This window comes from Loxodonta africana, chromosome 13 (assembly GCF_030014295.1).
Source record: "Loxodonta africana isolate mLoxAfr1 chromosome 13, mLoxAfr1.hap2, whole genome shotgun sequence".
Lineage (NCBI taxonomy): Eukaryota > Metazoa > Chordata > Mammalia > Proboscidea > Elephantidae > Loxodonta > Loxodonta africana.
The window spans coordinates 34,605,371-34,617,988 of NC_087354.1; positions in this window are offsets into that span (position 1 = coordinate 34,605,371).

Below are 12,618 nucleotides of genomic sequence, written 5' to 3' on the forward strand. Positions count from 1 at the left end.
GGCTTAGATCAGGAGTCATCTCTTAGCCCAGTGTGGGATCAATGTTCCTTCAACTCTCTTAGCACCCTGGACATACTTCTATTTCAGCTATCAAATTTTAATTTCCAAGAGCTTTTATTTTCATTCTCTGTATGTTTTGTTTCATAGCTCCCTCCTATTCCATGAATGTTATATCTTCTCTTATCTCTCTGAGAATGTTAATTGTAATTTTATTTCTGAAGTTTTCTTCTTCTGCTTCCTATGTTGTCTCTCTTTCATATGAGTTTCTCTCCCCTGCCCTCACTTTAGTTTGTTTTGGTCCGTGTTTTGTGTTAGAGGCTTTCTTCAAATGTCTTGGCTACACCTTAAACCAAAAATATCCCCTGAAGTCTTCTTTAAACCAAACAATAGTTTAGCTTAATTAATAAAGAATGTCTGCCGTGAACAGTGTGCTCTTTTAAAGAACTGTCTATACTAAATCAAACTGACAACAGCAACTTGAAAGGTTAGATAGAAAACTCAGGAGGTAGTGAGTTTACGTTAATGGAGAAGGAACAATTTGGAAAAGGAGGGTGAGAATGGTTGCACAACTTGAATGAAATCAGTGTCACTGAATTGTACAGGTAGAAATTGCTGAAGTGTTGTTCTGCTGTGTATATTCTGAACAACAAAAATTAATTAATTTTTTAAAAGGCCTTGACTGTCTGCTCACCTTTAAGAATGAAGCTCTATAAAGCTCTATGTTCTTTGGTGGGCCTTGCCAATTCGTGCTCATCACTGTGTGGGGTGCAGAGGCTAACTTAACTATTTCCAAGGAGATTCCAAGTATGTGTATTTTCTTGTCTTTTCTCCCAGAAGAAATCCTCCAATCTCTCCCCTGGTGGGTTTGAGCCTTGCTGCCGGTGCATTTAGAGCTCAGTAGCAGATGGGAACTTCCATTCTCACTAACAGAGGGTTCAGTGATAGGCTTTCAATTATTCCCTTCCTTATCTCTAGCTTGGCATCTCTGCCCTCCCTTGGCTGTGACTTGTGACTCCAAGGCCAGATTATCAGTGGTTTAACTTCACCAAAGTAAACCTCCAGAACTTCTCCTTGAATCAGGGAGAGAATATTGTTATATCAGCTTTCAACCCATCCTCCCATTCTTATTTCTATGTGCATTCATCTCTAGCTCCTGAGGTTTTTAGGGGTCTTGTGGCATACACTGACATTTTCTGAGGTTCCCTTGCTGCTGGCAGGAGCTTCTGCCTTCTTACATCTATTACACTTCTCTTTCTACCTTCCAGCTTCCACTGGAACAGGAATCTCCTCTCACGTTATCTCCACCTTTAGGGGCTGATGTCATTTTGCTCCTTTTGCTGACATTCTGATGGAGTTTTGGCAGCAGTGTGTGTTCAACCTGCCTTGCTTAACCAGGAGTGTGCCCCTATTCATTTTCCCGTGATAACTCTTGTCACTCTGAATTCTATCTGTTTATTTTTCTATCTCCTCCACCAGACTGTGAGTGCCTTTGGAGCAAGAATGGTGCTTTATTCATTTCTGCCTCCCAAGTAACTGACACATGAAAAAGACGGTATTTGTTTTCCAAATGCTTAAAACATTGCACATTTATTATCTCACAGTTTTCACAGGTCAGGAGTCTCGATACGGCTTAGCTGGGTTCTCTGCTCAAGATCTCACCAGAGAGCAATCAAGGTATTGACTCGGAAGTAAAAAGACCAGACTTAATGGTCTGACTGAGACTGGAGAGACCCCAGAAGACATAGCCCCCAGACTCTCTGTTAGCCCAAAACTAAAACCATTCCGAAGCCAACTCTTCTAAGAAAGATTAGACTGGACTATAAGACCTAAAATGATACAGGTAAGAAGTGTACTTCTTAGCTCAAGTAGACACATGAGACTACGTAGGCAGCTCCTGTCTGGAAGCAAGATGAGACGGCAGAGGGGTACAGGAGCTGGTTGAATAGATGTGGGAAATACAATGTGGAGAGGAGGAGTGTGCTGTCACATTATAGGGAGAGCAACTAGGGTCACATAACAATGTGTGTATAAGTTTTTATATGAGAAACTGACTTGAATTGTAAACTTTCACTTAAAGCACAATAAAACATAGAGGGAAAAAAAAGGTGTTTGCTTGGGATCCTCTTCCAAGCTTACATGCTTGTTGGTAGAATTCATTTCCTTGCAATTGTAGGACTGAGTCCCTCAGTTCCTAGAGGAGGCCTGCATTTCCCCACCACATGGTCCTCTACATAGCATAGCTATTTGTTTTTTCAAGGCCAGCAAGAGAGTATCTTGCTAGCTTTGAATCTCAAGTTTTTTTTCTTTTTTCTTTTTCAGGGAAGGCTTGAACTTTCTTTTAAAGGACTTGTCTGATTAGGACAGGGCCACCCTTTTGATTAACTCAAAGTTAACTGATTGTTGTTGTTGTTAGGTGCCGTCGAGTCAGTTTTGACTCATAGCAACCCTATGTACTACAGAACAAAACGCTGCCTGGTCCTGTGCCGTGCTCACAACCATTGTTATGCTTGAGCCCATTGTTGTAGCCACTTCCTCTTTTTTGCTGACCCCCTAATTTACCAAGCATCATGTCCTTCTCTGAGGACTGATCCCCCCTAATAACTTGTCCAAAGTATGTAAGATGTACTCTCCCCACCCTTGCTTCTAAGGAGCATTCTGGTTGTACTTCTTCCAAGACAGATTTGCTCATTCTTTTGGCAGGCCATGGTATTTTTGATATTCTTCGGTCTTCCTTATTCATTGTCCAGCTTTCGCATGCATATGATACAATTGAAAATACCATGGCTTGGGTGAGGTGCACTTTAGTCTTCAAGATGACATCTTTGCTTTTCAACACTTTAAAGAGGACTTTCTCAGCAGATTTGCCCGAGGCAATGCTTCTTTTGATTTCTTGACTGATGCTTACTTGGGTGTTGATTGTGGATCCAAGTAAAATGAAATCCTTGACAACTTCAATGTCTTCTTTTATAGTGATGTTGCTCACTGGTCCAGTTGTAAAGATTTTTGTTTCCTTTATGTTGAGGTGCAATCCATACTGAAGGCTGTGGTCTTTGATCTTCATCAGTAAGTGCTTCAAGTCCTCCTCACTTTCAGCAAGCCAGGTTGTGTCATCTGCATAACACAGGTTGTTAATGAGTCTTCTTCCAATCCTGATGCCCCATTCTTCTTCATACAGTCCAGCTTCTCAGATTATTTGCTCAGCATACAGATTGAATAGGTATGATGAAAGGATACAACACTGATGCACACTTTTCCTGACTTTAAACCATGCAGTATCCCCTTGTTGTGTTCAAACTGCCTCTTGATCTATGTAAAGGTTCCTCATGATCACAATTCAGTGTTCTGGAATTCCAATTCTTCATAATGTTCTTCCATCGTTTGTTATGATCCACACAGTCGAACGCCTTTGCATAGTCAATAAAACACGGGTAAACATCCGTCTGGTATTCTCTGCTTTCAGCCAGAATCCATCTGACATCAGCAGTGATATCCCTGCTTCCACGTCCTCTTCTGAATCCGGCCTGAATTTCTGACAGTTCCTTGTCAATATACTGCTGCTGCCACTTTTGAATGGTCTTCAGCAAAATTTTACTTGCCTGTAATATTTTTGTGATATTAATGATATTGTTCAGTAATTCCCATTTTGGATGGATCATGTTTCTTGGGAATAAGTGTAAATATGGATCTCTTCCAGTCAGTTGGTCAGGTGGCTGTCTTCCAAATTTCTCGGCATAGATGAGTGAGTGCTTCCAGCTCTGCATCCATTTGTTGAAGCATCTCAATTGATACTCCTTCAATTCCTGGAGCCCTGTTTTTTGCCAATGCCTTCAAAGCAGCTTGGACTTCTTCCTTCAGTACCATCGGTTCCTGATCATATGCTACCTCTTGAAATGGTTGAACGTCGACCAATTCTTTTTGGTATAATGACTTCGTGTATTCCTTTCATCTTCTTTTGATGTGTCCTGTGTCATTTAATATTTTCCCCATGGAATCCTCTACTATTGCAACTCGAGGCTTGAATTTTTTCTTCAGTTCTTTCAGCTTGAGAAATGCTGAGCGTGGTCTTCCCTTTTGGTTTTCTATCTCCAGCTCTTTGCACATGTCATTATAATACTTGACTTTGTCTTCTTGAGCCATCCTTTGAAATCTTCTGTTCAGTTCCTTTACTTCATCATTTCTTCCTTCTGCTTTAGCTACTTGACTTTCAAGAGCAAGTTTCAGAGTCTCTTCTGACATCCATTTTGGTCTTTTCTTTCTTTCCTGTCTTTTTAATTACCTCTTGCTTTCTTCATCGATCATGTTCTCAATGTCATTCCACAACTTGTCTGGACTTTGGTCATCAGTGTTTAACACATCAAACCTATTCTGGAGATGGTCTCTAAATTCAGGTGGGATACACTCAGGGTTGTACTTTGGCTCTCGTCAACTTGTTCTAATTTTCTTCAGTTTCAGCTTGAAGTTGCCTTTGAGCAGTTGATGGTCTGTTCCGTGATCAGCCTCTGGCCTTGTTCTGACTGATGATATTAAGCTTTACCATTGTCTCTTTCCACAGATGTAGTCGATTTGATTCCTGTGTATTCCATCTGGCAAGGTCCATGTATATAGTCACTGTTCATGTGGGTGAAAAAAAGTATTTGCAATGAAGAAGTCATTGGTCTTGCAAAATTCAACCATACGATCTCAGGAATTGTCTCTATCACCAAGGTCACATTTTCCAAATAACAATCCTTATTCTTTGTTTCCAACTTTTGCATTCCAATCACCAGTAATTATTAATGCATTCTGAATGAATGTTCGATCCATTTCAGACTGCAGAAGTTGGTAAAACTCTTCAATTTCTTCATCTTTGGCCTTAGTGGTTGGTGCATAAATTTGAATAACAGTCGTACTAACTCGTTTTCCTTGCAGGCATATGAAATTATTCTATCACTGACAGCACTGTACTTCAGGATAGATCTTGAAATGTTCTTTTGGATGATGAACGCAACACCATTCCTCTTCAAGTTGTCATTCCTGGCATAGTAGACCATATGATTGTTCAATTCAAAACGGCCAATACCAGTCCTTTTCAGCTCACTAATGTCTAGGATATCGATGTTTGTGCATTCCATTTCACTTTTGATGATTTCCAATTTTCCTAGATTCAGACTTCATACATTCCAGGCTCCGATTATTAATGGATGTTTTCAGCTGTTTCTTCTCATTTTGAGTCATATCACATAAGCAAATGAAGGTCCCAAAAGCTTGACTCCATCCATGTCATTGAGGTCAACTGTACTTTGAGGAGGCAGCCCTTCCCCAGTTGTCTTTTGAGTACCTTTCAACCCAGGGGGCTCATCTTCCGGCACTATATTAGACAGCGTTCTGATGCTATTCACAAGGTTTTCACCATCTAATTCTCTTCAGAAGTAGACTGCTGGGTCATTTTTCCTAGTCTGTTTCAGTCTGGAAGCTCAGCTGAAACCTGTCCACCATGGATGACCCTGTTGGTATCTGAATACCGCTGGCGTAGCTTCCAGCATCACAGCAACATGCAAGCCCCCACAGTATGACAAAATGGCAGACGTGTAGGGGAGTGAACTGACTAGGAACCTTAATTACATCTACAAAATTCCTTCACTTTTGCCATCTAATGTGACCTAAACATGAGAGTGAAATCCTATCACAGTGTCAAGTCCAAGCACACTCAGTGGAGGGGGATTATACAGGGTATGTACACCAGGGAGAGGGAATCTTGGGGACCATCTCAGAATTCTGTCTGCTGCAGATACTTTGTAAGTATTTGTTGAATGATGCGAGTGGGTGCTTGAATAAATGAATGAACTATACTAATAAATTAATCACAAATGACATGGTAATATGATTATATTCCAAGATCTACTGCCAATTCTAAACAGAAAGAAAAGTTCAGTAGATAATGCCATTTTAGGAGTATACCCAGAAAAATTCCCTCCCCCAATTCATGAAAAAGAAAGTGCGCATTTTCAAATGTCTTACCATGACAGATCCTGGAGCTTACAGTCTGCTCAAAATTCAGTGTTCCACAATGCCACAGAAATGTCCTTTGGGAATAGAGGGGCCCAGAAGAGGCCCATGGTAAGGGCTTTATCTTCCAGGTGCTTGGTCTGGGGCTGTGACCTACATTTCCTAGGACATTGTAATACATTTTAAAAAAGACTGGCTCTATGCCTGGGCACGTTTGGGAGTGGCTGTGGCTGTATCTGTGTAGGGTGTGGAGGCACTAGCTAGGACTCGAGGACAATCAGGCCCTGTAACATTGCTAAGAAAACCTGAGTGTTTTCAATCCACACACCCAGGATGAAAGTATGAGGATTACCTTTCAATGAGCAATATAGCTCACATGTACTCCAGTACTTAGTGTTGGGATGTGTCTTTAATTGAGACAAATCTGAACGTTAGAGAACGGCACAAAGAACAGTATGACAAACATCCCTATTTTTACTGTGAATGCCAATGACTGTTGATATTTTATCTTATTTCCATCTAGTCATTCTAGCCTTTTTATTATTAATAGTAATAAAGACAGATATAATCAAAGCCCACTCTGATCAACACACTAAGTTTCATTCCTCTCACACAACCAAGAGTTTGGTGTATGTCTGTTCAGTCAATTGTTTATAGTTGTGTGCATGTGAATATATATGTATAAACATCCATAAACAATACGGATGTTTTATTTAAGTAAATGCTATTCTAATCACTTACTTTGGACACATCATCAAGAAAGACCAATCTCTAGAAAAGGTCATCTTGTTTGTTAAGTAGAGAGCCAATGAAAACGAGGGAAACCCTCCATGAGATGGCTTGACACAATAGCCATAAGGATGGGCTCAAACTTAAAGATGGTGCAGAGTGAGGCAACGTTTTGTTCTGTTACAGGTAAAGTCACCATGGGTCGGAGCTTACTCAATGGCAACAAACTATGCTGCATGTATCATTGTACATGTTTACGTTTTTTAAATCTATCGAAATATATAGATCAAGCTCACTTATTAGAGCATATATAATAAAATATACAAATACTGTTGTATAATATTTATCCACTTTCTTATTGATGGACACTGAAATTATTTCCACTTCGTGACTAAAAATTATACTGCACTGAACATCTTTTATGTGTCTTCTAGTGCGCATGCACCAGTATTTACAGAGTGGTGGGTATTAGTACTCCCAAAAGAGAAATTCCTGGCTCATTGGGGATGAGCACGTTCCGTTTTACTACCTGCTTCTATGTTTTCTTCACATATCCAGAGCCACGCACGTTCCCTTGGCAGAGGATGAGAGCAGCATTTTTCTTAAAGCCTCACCAATACTTGATATTGGCCAATCTGGTGAAAAAAGCACACTTTGTTATTTTAATTACTGTGTATTTCTTTGATTGCTAGCATCTTTCTCCATGTTGAGTGGCCATTTTCTCCTTTGTAAATTAATTGCCTACTCAACACCTTTGCTGTTTTTTTCTGTTCGCAGTGGCTATAATCGCTGTGGACAATTTCTCAAGGGCTCCTGACAAAAGCACCCCAGGCAATCAGCCAAGCAGCCCCATTCTCTGAACACTAGCCCTTGTTTACAGAAGTTGTAGCAACAGAAGGCTACAAACCTACACTGTCAAAATGCCTCTCAGTCATTGCAGTTTCACAGGACTGCTTTGTCTTTTAATACTGGTCTAGGAAATGGTCCCTAAGGGGAGGGAAGTGTCTCTACCCTTTGGCCTAACTATTATTGAGGACAGGAACCACACGATTACTACACACACCCTAAACACACCTACGTAGGAAACACACCTACATAGCAAACTCCTCTTAGGTTTCGGAGTACAGAACAAGTGTATCCGGTAAATATAAAGAGTGAATTTCACTTGATAAGAACAATCTGGTAACTATCTCAGTAATTTAAGGGTGCTTCCCTTGATCACTCCTGTGTTTCCTTACTCATGAAGGCCAGGAAGGTTGGAGAAAGATCTTCGGCACCCTCTGGAAGACTAACTTCCCTCAGTCTAGGGCGGCATTCTTATTTTCCAGCTGCTCTGTGGGCGTGCGTGTTTTCCTTCTTTTTAGAAATTGTAAGGTTTTTTTTAACTTTTGCTCATTTCATGGTGATGTTGTTGTTGGCAGGTGCCGTCAAGTCGGTTCTGACAGAACGTAACGCTGCCCGGTCCTGAGCCATTCTCACAATCGTTGTTATGCTTGAGCCCATTGTAGCAGCCACTGTGTCTATTCATCTCACTGATGGTCTTCCTCTTTTTCGCTGACCTTCTACTTTACCAAGCATGATGTCCTTCTCCAGGGGCTGGTACAACCAGATAACATGTCCAAAGTAAGTGAGACAAGTATTGTAGTCCTCGTTTCTAAGGAAGAATTCTGGTTATACTTCTTCCAAGACAGATTCTTTCTTTCCTCTGACAGTCCGTGGTATATTTAGTATTCTCAGCCAACACCATAACTTCATAGCACTATCCTTATAGGAAGTAGGAGGCAGTAAAGAGTGATGAGTAAAAATGTGGGCTGACCCCAAGAAGATAAAATACTTAGAAATAAATCTTACCAAAGATGTAAAAGACCTATACAAAGAAAACTACAAAGTACTACTGCAAGAAACTAAAAAGGACCTACTTAAGTGGAAAAACATACCTTGCTCATGGATAGGAAGACTTAACATAGTAAAAATGTCTATTCTACCAAAAGCCATCTATACATACAATGCACTTCCAATCCAAATTCCAATGACATTTTTTAATGTGATGGAGAAACAAATCACTAACTTCATATGGAAGGGAAAGAAGCCTTGGATAAGCAAAGCATTACTGAAAAAGAAGAAGAAAGTGGGAGGCCTCACTCTACCTGATTTTAGAACATATTATACAGCCACAGTAGTCAAAACAGCCTGGTACTGGTACAACAACAGGCACATAGACCAATGGAACAGAATTGAGAACCCAGATGTAAATCCATCCACATATGAGCAGCTGAAATTTGACAAAGGCCCAGTGTCAGTTAATTGGGGAAAAGATAGTCTTTTTAACAAGTGGTCCTGGCATAACTGGATATCCATTTGCAAAAAAATGAAACAGGACCCATACCTCACACCATGCACAAAAACTAACTCCAAGTGGATCAAAGACCTAAACATAAAGACTAAAACGATAAAGATCACGGAAGAAAAAATAGGGACAACCCTAGGAGCCCTAATACAAGGCATAAACAGAATACAAAACATTACCAAAAATGACGCAGAGAAACCAGATAACTGGGAGCTCCTAAAAATCAAACACCTATGCTCATCTAAAGACTTCACCAAAAGAGTAAAAAGACCACCTACAGACTGGGAAAGAATTTTCAGCTATGACATCTCTGACCAGCGCCTGATCTCTAAAATCTATATGATTCTGTCAAAACTCAACCACAAAAAGACAAACAACCCAATCAAGAAGTGGGCAAAGGATATGAACACACACTTCACTAAAGAAGATATTCAGGCAGCTAACAGATACATGAGAAAATGCTCTGGATCATTAGCCATTAGAGAAATGCAAATTAAAACTACGATGAGATTCCACCTCACTCCAACAAGGCTGGCATTAATCCAAAAAACACAAAATAAGAAATGTTGGAGAGGCTGCGGAGAGACTGGAACTCTTATACACTGCTGGTGGGAATGTAAAATGGTACAACCACTTCGGAAATCTATCTGGTGTTATCTTAAACAGTTAGAAATAGAACTACCATACAACCCAGAAATCCCACTCCTCGGAATATACCCTAGAGAAATAAGAGCCTTCACACAAACAGATATATGCACACCCATGTTTATTGCAGCTCTGTTTATAATAGCAAAAAGCTGGAAGCAACCAAGATGTCCATCAACAGATGAATGGTTAAGTAAATTGTGGTATATTCACACAATGGAATACTACTCATCAATAAAGAACAGTGACGAATCTGTGAAACATTTCATAACATGGAGGAACCTGGAAGGCATTATGCTGAACGAAATTAGTCAGAGGCAAAAGGACAAATATTGTATAAGACCACTATTATAAGATCTTGAGAAATAGTATAAACTGAGAAGAACACATACTTTTGTGGTTATGGAGGGGGAGGGAGGGAGGGTGGGAGAGGGTTATTTACTGATTAGTTAGTAGGTAAGAACTACTTTAGGTGAAGGGAAGGGCAATGCTCAATACAGGGAAGGTCAGCTCAACTGGACTGGACCAAAAGCAAAGAAGTTTCCGGGATAAACTGAATGCTTCAAAGGTCAGTGGAGCAAGGGCGGGGGTTTGGGGACTATGGCTTAAGGGGACTTCTAAGTCAATTGGCAAAATAATACTATTATGAAAACATTCTGCATCCCACTTTGAAAAGTGGCGTCTGGGGTCTTAAATGCTAACAAGCGGCCATCTAAGATGCATCAATTGGTCTCGACCCACCTGGATCAAAGGAGAATGAAGAACACCAAGGTCACACGACAACTATGAGCCCAAGAGACAGAAAGGGCCACATGAACCAGAGACTTACATCATCCTGAGACCAGAAGAACTAGATGGCACCCGGCCACAACCGATGACCGCCCCGACAGGGAGCACAACAGAGAACCCCTGAGGGAGAAGGAGATCAGTGGGATGCAGACCCCAAATTCTCACAAAAAGACCAGACTTAACGGTCTGTCTGAGACTAGAGGAATCCCCGCAGTCATGGTCCCCAAAACTTCTGTTGGCCCAGGACAGGAACCATTCCCGAAGTCAACTCATCAGACGTGGAAGGGACTGGACAATGGGTAGGAGAGAGATGCTGATGAAGAGTGAGCTACTTGTATCAGGTGGACACTTGAAACTGTGTTGGCATCTCCTGTCTGAAGGGGAGATAGGAGGGTAGAGAGGGTTAGAAACTGGCAGGAGAGTTAGGGGGAGAGTAAGTGGGAGTATGGAGTAAGGTGTATATAAGCTTATATGTGACAGACTGACTTGATTTGTAAATGTTCACTTAAAGCTCAATAAAAATTATTTAAATAAATAAATAGAAATGTGGGCTGAGGAAACAGAAACTCTGGGTTTGTGCCAGAGCTCTGCCACTTGTTAATTGTGTGACCTATGTGACTCTCAGATTCTTAATCTGTAAAACAGGGATAATATTTTCTAGCTCATAATGCCATGGTATTATTGTAGGGATTAAACTGAATAATACAGGTAAAGTGTTTAGGACAGTGGCTGGCAAGGAGTATTGTCTAAGAAGAAACTAAATACTCCATTTAGGCGCTTTTAGGACTAGACCTAAAAGCACTTGGGCCCACCCCCTGTGTGGTCTAGGTTAGAAGTCAAGTTCCAGCCATTGAGACTACTGGTCCCCCTACCCTTTATAAATCACCGTTGCTGTCAAGTCGATTCCAACTCTTGGCGACTCCATGCGTGCCAGAGTAGAACTGTACTCTACAGTGTTTTCAATGGCTGATTTTTTGGAAGTAGATCACCAGGCCTTTCTTCTGAGGTGCCTCTAGGTAAACTTGAAACTCCAACCTTTCAGTTAGCAGCTGAGCACAATAACCGTTTGCACCACCCAGGGACTCCATATGCTGTTATTGGTTGCCCTTCAGTCTGTTCGACTCATGGTGACCCCATGTGTGCAGAGTAGAATTGCTCCCTAGGGTTTTCAAAGTGGTGATTTTTCAGAAGCAGATCATTAGGCCTGTATTCTGAGGCATCTCTGCGTAGGTTTGAACCACCAAATTTATGTTAGTAGTTGAGAGTTCAACCATTTGCGCCACTCAGGGTTTCCATATATATCTATTTAACACTCAGCTAGGGACTTCAAGTGGGTCTACTCTGGAGAACTAGGTGGAAGCACCCAAGGACAGCCCTGTCAGGACCGCTGACCCATGGAACCCATGGAGCTCAGTCATTCTTTCTTCTTCTTCAGTTCTAAACTGCAGCCTGAAGCAGACTGAAAAATAGATCACCAGCTCCCGCCCTCCCACTGCTCTTGCCAGCTGCTCACCCTGCCCTGTGCAGCCTCCAGAGGCAAAGCTGGCCAGAGCCCTGCCCCAGGGCTGCCCTAACCTGTGAGAACCTCCTGCTGCCAGTTTATCGAAGGCCTCTGGGATAGACACTTCTCCAAACATTTCACATAGCCAGGGTGTCCTATTTTCTGGGAGCAAAGATTACAGCCTCTCGCAGTGCTCAATATCAATGCTCCATGTCCATTTCGGTAAGTGTAAAAACCTGTTTAATGTTTACCATCTAACAAAAGCCTCTTTAGACAGCAAGACTTGTCTTTCGTTCAGCCTGGTTTGCACAGTGTTATTTTCTGTTATACCCCTCCCAAAATTCTAATGGGCCTCCAACCTGAGAAGGTCTCCTAGTTAGAGCTTTATACAAATACTTTACAGTGAATTTTTTTTTATTTAAAAGCTATATGTGTTAATAATTAACATAATTAAACAGTATATGATATAAAATGAAAATGGAATGTTCTTTGGTATGTCTCCCCACTGTCAACAGTTTATTCTTTACCTTTCTAGAAGTGAATTTTCTAAATATATATACGTGTGTCTAGGTATTTCTTATTCTATCTATACATATGTATGTATACACACACATATGATATT